Genomic DNA, 8,333 nt, shown 5'->3' on the forward strand with positions numbered 1-8,333 from the left:
TATGACCATTCAACCAATTCCTCATCCACTGAACAGTCCCCCATCAATCCATCTCTCTCCAGTTTAGAGAGAAGGATGTTGTGGGGCACCATGTCAGAGGCTTTACAGAAGTCCAGATAAATGACATCTGTAACCATTCCCTTGTCACTTGTTGTGGCCACTCCATCATAGATGGCCACTAGGTTGGTCAGGCAGGACTTGCCCTTGGTGAAGTCATATTGGCTGTCCCTAAACACCTCCCTGTCCTCCATGTGCCTCAGCACAGCTTCCAGGAGGATCTGTTCCATGATGGGGAAGGGTGAGGGGAGGATAACAGGTCAGTAGTTCCCAGGGTGCTCCTTTCTACACTTTTTGAAGATGGATACAATGTCTTCCCTTTTCCAGTCACCTGGGTCTTCACCCGACTGCCATGACTTTTCAAATCATGCAGCATGGCTTGGCAACATCAGCCAGTTCCCTCAGGACTCTGGGATGCATCTCATCAGGTCCCATACATTTGAATTCCTCCGGTGGGCACAAACCTGATCTTATCCTACAGTGTGAGGGACTTTGCTGCCCTGGTTCGCATCCTGCAGTTCATCTACTCGAGAGGCGTGGGAATAGAGGCTGCCAGTGAAGCCTGAGCACCTCAGCCTTCTCCTCATCCACTGTTACCAGTTTGCCAGGCCTGCTTATCAGCAGGGGTACACTTTCTTTGACTTCTCTTTTTTTGGCTGACATACCAGTAGAAGCCCTTCTTGCTGCTCTTTGCATCCCTTGCCAAGTTCAGCTCCAGTTTTACCTTGGCCTTCCTCAACACAACCCTACAACTGGACTGCATCCCTATATTCTTCCCAGGATACCTGTCCTTGCTTCCCCTGTTCTCTTCAGGAAATTACACCAATCCAGAGATGGGTTTGTTCCAACTCTCCACCAGAAGGCATATAAGCAAGAAAAATAACAGTCCAAATCTCCAAGCACAAGGGACCTGACAGGCTTTTCCAAGTCTATCTGGAAAACACTAGGCCCAAGTAGGGGTGATATGTATCTCCCTGGGCAAATTTAATGCTTTTAAGATAAGATGCACGGTCAATCTTCATTTGTCCTGCAAGCATCAAAATCCAAGTGTTTCTAGTGTATCTGTTTCTAGCTGCTGAATAAATTGAGTAAAAGCATCACTCCAGACAATGGATATTAACAATGACATAAGTCTGCATTCTCTATATTACATTTGAAGGTGTCAGTTTTATAGACTTGAACAAAATAAAGTCTTTTATATTAAGAAGGCTTTTTAAATGGAGTTATCTGTTTAAAAAGAGGCAAAAAAAGACACATTATTTAGCTCCAGATCCCTCAGGAATCACCCATGAAGAATCAAGTACTCTCTCTGGCACTTACTACAATACTTTAACAGAAGAGAAGATTTCCAGATAAAACATTCTTCAAGTATTACAGCAAGGTGCAACTTCTCCCCAGTTTAAAGAGAGCAATTTTGTTTTATTTTAGCCAACATATTGCCATTTCCTCAGTTCTCCCTTTGCCTATTTCCAGACTTTGAAGCCTTGCAGTGCTTGTCAGACAATGGGTAATGGAGTTAAAAGCAAATTGCTCATCTCTTTCTATAGCTGCTGAACTGGACAGGTTCACTGCACACATCATTCCTGTCACACAGAAAGTGGCAAACACTCCAGCTGTACTAATGCACATTCTGCTAGTAAGCAATGTATGTAGCAAGTAGGACATAGTTTTAAGCTGCTTCTGCCTCTACAACTGTCTGGCATGCCATGTGCAACAACTGGCACAAGTGTCCACATGCAGGTACCTAAGCAGCACAGAGGGTTTCATAAAAAAAGCACTTCATAGCAATTCAATTTTTTTTTTTAATTCTGTGGGAGCAGGGGGAATTCTTTCAATTACCCTTACATCTGAGACATTAAATAGATTTTGCTTCTTAAAGCCACTTAGCAAAGTTAAAGTTATCCAGTCCAGAACTTTTTACCCCAAGAACTGGGGCAGAGATGGGGAAGTCTTCTCTGCAGGAAACAAGAATCCCAGAAACTTCCAGCAGTTTTTCTCCTGGCTCCTGTGCAAGGTGAACCGAAAAGCAGCTGGATCTGTGCTTCAGGAGTGAGCAAATTACTCAAGGAATAACTTTTTAATTTACTGCCTTTCCTTAAGGAATGGAAACTCCTGAAGATTAGCAGAAATAATTATATACAAACATGCAGTTAAAGACATGCACTTAATTTATGACCTTAATCCTTAATTATTTTCTGATCCACTGATCATCTTTATTTTAAGAGCAGTAATGTAAACTTAGCTCTCAAGCCAACACAGCAGGAACTCTGGGGGCAAAGAAGTTGGAGAAATACATACAAGAGAGATAGTCACTGTATATGTTTGTCACACTTCCATGGAGAGAGGCAGCTTGCACATTCATAAAACTACTTGACCAAGATTGCCTACAAAAAGGAAAACATAAAAAGGAGAGGAAAAAAGAAACCCCAAACCATCTTTTTCTTTTGGTTTATGAGCTAATACAAGATGTTCCAAATAGTCAAAGCATCCCTCATGGATATATCTCCACTTGGATCACTGCAGTGACACTGCATCATTTTCTTACTATTTCAAAACATCCAAAGATAAACTCATACCCCCAGCCAGCATAAAACTAGGCTGATACGCCAAGAAAAAAGCCCAAGACTAAAATCTCCTTTTGACATTTACAGATCTGAGCAAGTGCTCCTGAACCTCAGTTTCATGCGCTAGAACCAATACTGCTTTTGAGTTTTTCTGTTTGCTTTAAACTAGATTGCTGATGTCAAAGTTGGTGAAATACCCAGGCAAAAGCAGGGGCAGAATTTGGATTAATTTGTCAGGACACAAAGGCACTGGTAGATTTCACCGCAGCCAGGACCTCTCTACCTGTGGGCCCAAAAGCTGTATTTAAGTAATAATATTCTTAATACCCTTAATTCTTAACTCCACATTACTCCTTAATTAAGGTTCAAGTGCTTCCTGAAACATTGCTTATGAAATTCAGACAAAAGAACAGTTTTTGAAATCAAGAGTGCTATTTCAATCACTTTGCACACACACGTCACTGAATTTACTTCAGTTGCCCATTCAAAATCCCCCTTTAATTTAAGAATAACATTGCAAAGGCAGCAGTTAATTATTATCTTCAAATGTAGCCAGATTACATAAGGCACACAGTTATCTCAGAAACTGAAATCCATGTTCTGCAGCCACTCCTCCAAGGCAGTTAAACCCACCTCCCAGGGTCCCATCACCCTGAATCCATGCACTGTTACTAGATCACTGTTGCTGCCAAATGATGCAACTTCTTCAGCCATTTCCCTGGTGAAGTGCATTATTTCTAGTCAGGTGTAACACAAACATTTAAATATAGCTCACTTCTAAGACCATTTGCCTGATATTTTCAGATTGTCCTGTGAATCACCTCCCTCAGCATTTAATCATTGCAGCATTTTACTGTGCTTTCATCATTGTTCCATTTAAGTCACTGAGAAATAAAATGTATTTGTGTGGGGAAAACTGCTCCTAATTTAGCATCTACTAAGATTTTGCACACTTATTTTCCATATACATGATGACACTTTATGCCAATGCCTTTAAAGAAAAACTGTTTCATATCTGGCCTGGATAGCAGGCTTAAACTTAGTAATTCACCAAGCTCAGTACGCCCACATCAAAAGAGGTAGCGGAGTCCAGATGATGACGTAAGAGCTCATCCATGTATCCTGCAGGTCTCTGCAGGAGAATTGGACTGAACTGAATACCAACATCTGTATAGTAGTATTTCTTTATTTTAGAATGGATTAAAATACACTGAATGGCATTTAAACCTGTCAATATTGCTCTGATGAGAACCTTATTTCAGGTACGTGTATCTGGTCTGCAGCATTCTTTCCAATTTTTATTCTTTGCAATGCTGGCCAGCCATTCTTCCCATTGCCCCCTGCAAGGGGAAAGTGCAAAATACATCAGGCACACATTATAGCCCAGGTTCCTCCCATCCAAGATCAGACATGAAACTGAGATGTCTAAGTTAAGAACCTACTTGACCCACATGATTTCAGCATTCCCTGGAGTAAGATATGTGCATCCTCTGAGGCTCATCAGCCCCTTACTTCAACTCCAGAGCGTCCAAGGCAACTGCAGACGAACCCAAGTTTGTATAATGAAAAGTCCCACTTTTGTATACATTACCAACAGAGTGCCACAAAGGATGAGTCACATAAAATCAATAAAACACTTTAGGATTTCAGTAAAGTCCAATAAATGACTCAAGTTCTGCCTGTGGAGATACTGTATTTCTACTCTTGCCCTTCTCCCAGTCCTTTCATATTTTGTTCAGAAAGATGAAGAGGAAAAATCAGCAACAAAGCCCCTTTCTCATCTCTCTCTAGGGCATGCAGAATACCCTCACATGTTTTAAGTCAAAATCAATTTAAAGACTAAATTTTTTCTCATTTGGAGCTGTACTGTGATCAACTTTTAACTTGAATACTAAGTAGTCCTTCAAGATAAAGGGTCTCATTTTTTATTTAAAAGCCTTTCACAAAGCATTAAAAGTCATCAACAAGCTTATGTAGAAAAGACTAATTCCAAAGAAAATGCAAGACTATTTAGTGAGAGCTAACCTGAGGCCTCTAAAAAGGAAAAAAAAATCAAATGTGTTTCATAAGAGAAATGCTTTCTTATTTATTCAACTTCTCATCCTATAGGTAGCCACTTCTTCTTTGAGGAATGCTTACAAGCTTAAATGAAGTCACTCGCCTGTCTTCCTTCCTCCTTTTGGGGCAGACAGACATAAGAAGTTTATCTTTTGTTAGTCCACTCAGAACTGTGCATTATATTTTAAGACCTCTAACAAAAAGAATAAAAAGATAAACCTAAGATGACAGAGGGTAGCCGAGTTCCCAAGACTTGAGCAACCTTCCCTACTGCCTGACAACAACCACTGCACACGGGTGCAGGAAGAGCTTCAAGTACTCAGCCAAATTCTCTTCTTTTTCAGAGCTACAGGGCCAGTGCACACCAAGCCATCCATGGACCATCAGAGCAGAGCAGGAGGACAAGGAAACAACAGCTCCATGCAGGAATGAAATGAGGTATGGACAAAGCCAGAAGCTCCTCCGTCTCCTCCACTGGCTGTAAGCATCCTCACCTGAGCTACATCTCATGTCCCTCAGAAACCTGCACCTTATACATGCCTAATTTCCCCTTTGCACCCACCGCAGGAAAAAAAAGGGGGCCTCAACTTTTATACAGCATAGAATTTGAAAAGTGGCTTGTCATTCATTCTGTACAAACTTGATGTCCAATGCTGAGTGCAAGACTTCTGTATTTTCAGTGAATATAACCAAAGACAAGTCAGAGTTTGAGGAGTGTTAATGTAAATGTGAAAAATCTCCATATTACAGAATTCCAGTTGCCTAGGGATCATTATTACCAAAAGCATAATTTTCTTGGTCTTTAAAACTCCCACCAAACCACCTACATTCCTGAAAACTGAGCTCTTGGAATTAGACATCTCAACTTCTCCTTCTGCCTCCTCATACTGCTCCCACACACCAGCTTTCTTTCCCACTCATTTCTCTTTCCATCCATGAGATGTCAAATAAAATACTGGCCTTAACATGGTGTCCTCTGAAGCAGCATGGAGAGTGGCTTATACTGCTCTAGAACAGTTCACTGTATCTATTCAGATCACATTTCACATCCAGAGAATGACAAGCCAGGTTTCATTTTTAGATTAAGCCTGAAACACAATAGAAGCTGATAGTGCTATGCAGTACTCTGTGGAGAATGAGGTGATTTTGTACTTGACCCCTTATTTCAAGGGGCTGATAAATCTCCCCTTGTTCGAGTTGTTGTCATGATAAACCCAATCTCCCATCTCACCAATGCATGATTTCGTGCACAAAGCCCTGACAAACACAAGATGCTGCCCGGCAGCATGAGGACACTACACAAATCCCATTTGTTTAACTCAGAGGTACCTGTGGCCAAGCATGCAAATCCCAACTCCTAGACTAATTCAGTTGAAAGAAAAATATACACTTCTTTCTGAAGGTCACTGAGTACATGGCATGTTCTGTTTTTTAATTTATCAGGGGAACAAGCATCGTAATATTAGCAGTTTCTCTTGAAATCAAACCTGGAACATCTAAGACGTTTCTCTGAAGAAAGCTCCAAGGAGAGTGCCTTTGTTCAGTGACCGTAAAACCGGAGTACGTGCTTTGCTCAGCTCAGACGACACAGGTCTCTGAGAGATCACTTGGGTCACTTCATACCACCGACTTGCTGACAAACATATAATAGGTGTCCAGTTTCAAAGGGCTCACAGAACATCTACTCCACATGTCCCTTCTCTTCCTCCTCCCCCCCCCCAACCCCAGCTCATGGCAGATCAAAAGCATTTTGCAATAACCCACCAAGAAAATCCTCAAGACTCATAGCTTCAGCATTCAGTCTTTTACCATCGCACACACAGAGGGGAAAAAAGACATAGCTGAGGTTTCCTAAGGCTCAAGAAACCTTCCCTAACTGCCTGTCTACAGAGATGGAGAGCACTGCCAATGTCCTGTGCCTGCAGAATTTCTTGAAGCTAAGTGCAAAGTAAAGGTAATGCTTCAGGAAAGAAGAGGCCAGTTCTCTTCTGATCTACTTGGATTTAATTTCCTGTTAAGTAACCATGATGAATACTTCCTAATGAAGTTGTTATAGATTTACCCAACAGTGTAATTTTGTTTGAAACAGCAACTGACAACTTTAATTGTGAAAGGAACACAGCATTCGAAGTTTCAAGTAGATGTATGTTTTAAGACGATTAAACCTGGTGGCTATTTTGAAGCTCCTGCAAAGCCTCAACAGTGTACACAGGTGGCTGCCTTGAAGACTGATTTTACAGACCTCCATCATTAAAAAAAAGAAAGAGCTTTCCATGCAACTTCCATAATTATTTTTGTATAGTCCAGTCCCAAATCAGTGAAGCATATAATATCTGGAAGCCATCTGAAGCACAAGAATTGCAAAGTTCAACAGGAAAAAAAAAAAAAAAAAAATCACGTGCATGTGACCCAGACCTCCCTACAGAAAAGATAAGAATGGATAAGAGGGTTATGTGGTAGCAGCCAGGCCCAAAACACGAGAAAGGACATGCAACATCAAGTACAAAAACAATGCTCAAGTCTCTACCCTACCACTGTGCCTTTATTAGACACAGGTGGTGCTTTAGCACCTTCTTGAATTAGGATCCACATCAAATCTTTTTCCTCTCCACTCCTACTAAAATGATGTTTTACTTTTTTTCAGAATAGTATTATTTCTCTTTTATAATGCTAAACAAACTTGCACAGGGTAAGTACCTTTAATAAACACAGACCCTGCTACTGAACATTAATTTGACTGTTCCACTCCCCAAGCCAAAAAAGCTCTGTATGTACTAATAAACTCCAAAAAACACTTATAATTATCACAAAAAGGCAACCTACAGAAAATATTTTAGAAAACAATTTTGGCTTCTATTTATTTGCTTTCTGAGATTTTCTATTTCTCTGCTATTCACATTCTCAGTCATTCTGAAATCACTAAATCAAACTGACTGTATAAAGGAAATAAAGGGCTTACAAGAGCAAATAGGCAGTAACCATTGTCAAGTCTATCCAGATAAAGTTTTTAATTCCTTTTCAAGGTTTTTGGCTAAAAATATCTTCAAATAAACCTTTATTTCTTGTTTTTAGATTACAAACACTTAAGTCTTCTTCCTTTTGTAGGTACAACAAGAAACAGAAGTAAAAAAAAAAAAAAAATAATCCCAAAACAACAAAACCACTACCAAACCTACAAACGCAGCTGGCAAATTTATTTTAATAGTTCACCCCCAGTGAAATACAAAAGGTAAATAAACACCACAAGCGGCAGAAACATCCTCTTTTATAGTCCCTGCGATTAACCATTGCAGGTAACACTAGTCAACAACACCCCGCATCTAAACACCTTCTTCATACCAAAAGACCGCTTTGTTTCTCCACTCCGGAGATGCAATTTGGGGAAGCAACCCCAAGAGCACAAGCACTGCTCGCACCACCACAGCGCAAGGCAGGGGCAGCCCCGGCCTCCCCCACGCCCCCTGGGAGGAGAGGGCATCCCGTGGCGAGCGCTCCGGTTTTCATTTGTCCGCTCGTTTTCAGGCAGGTTACCGTGTTTGCCTTTGTTTGGCTTCCTCCCCCAGCCCGGACCTATCCCCGCGGAAACCGAGGGGGGCAAAGCAGAGAGGAGGGCAGAGGCAGGCCGCCCGGCAGAGCGCCGGGGAGCGCGGAGCG

The sequence above is a fragment of the Corvus brachyrhynchos genome, unplaced genomic scaffold (assembly GCF_000691975.1).
Source record: "Corvus brachyrhynchos isolate BGI_N302 unplaced genomic scaffold, ASM69197v1 scaffold83, whole genome shotgun sequence".
Lineage (NCBI taxonomy): Eukaryota > Metazoa > Chordata > Aves > Passeriformes > Corvidae > Corvus > Corvus brachyrhynchos.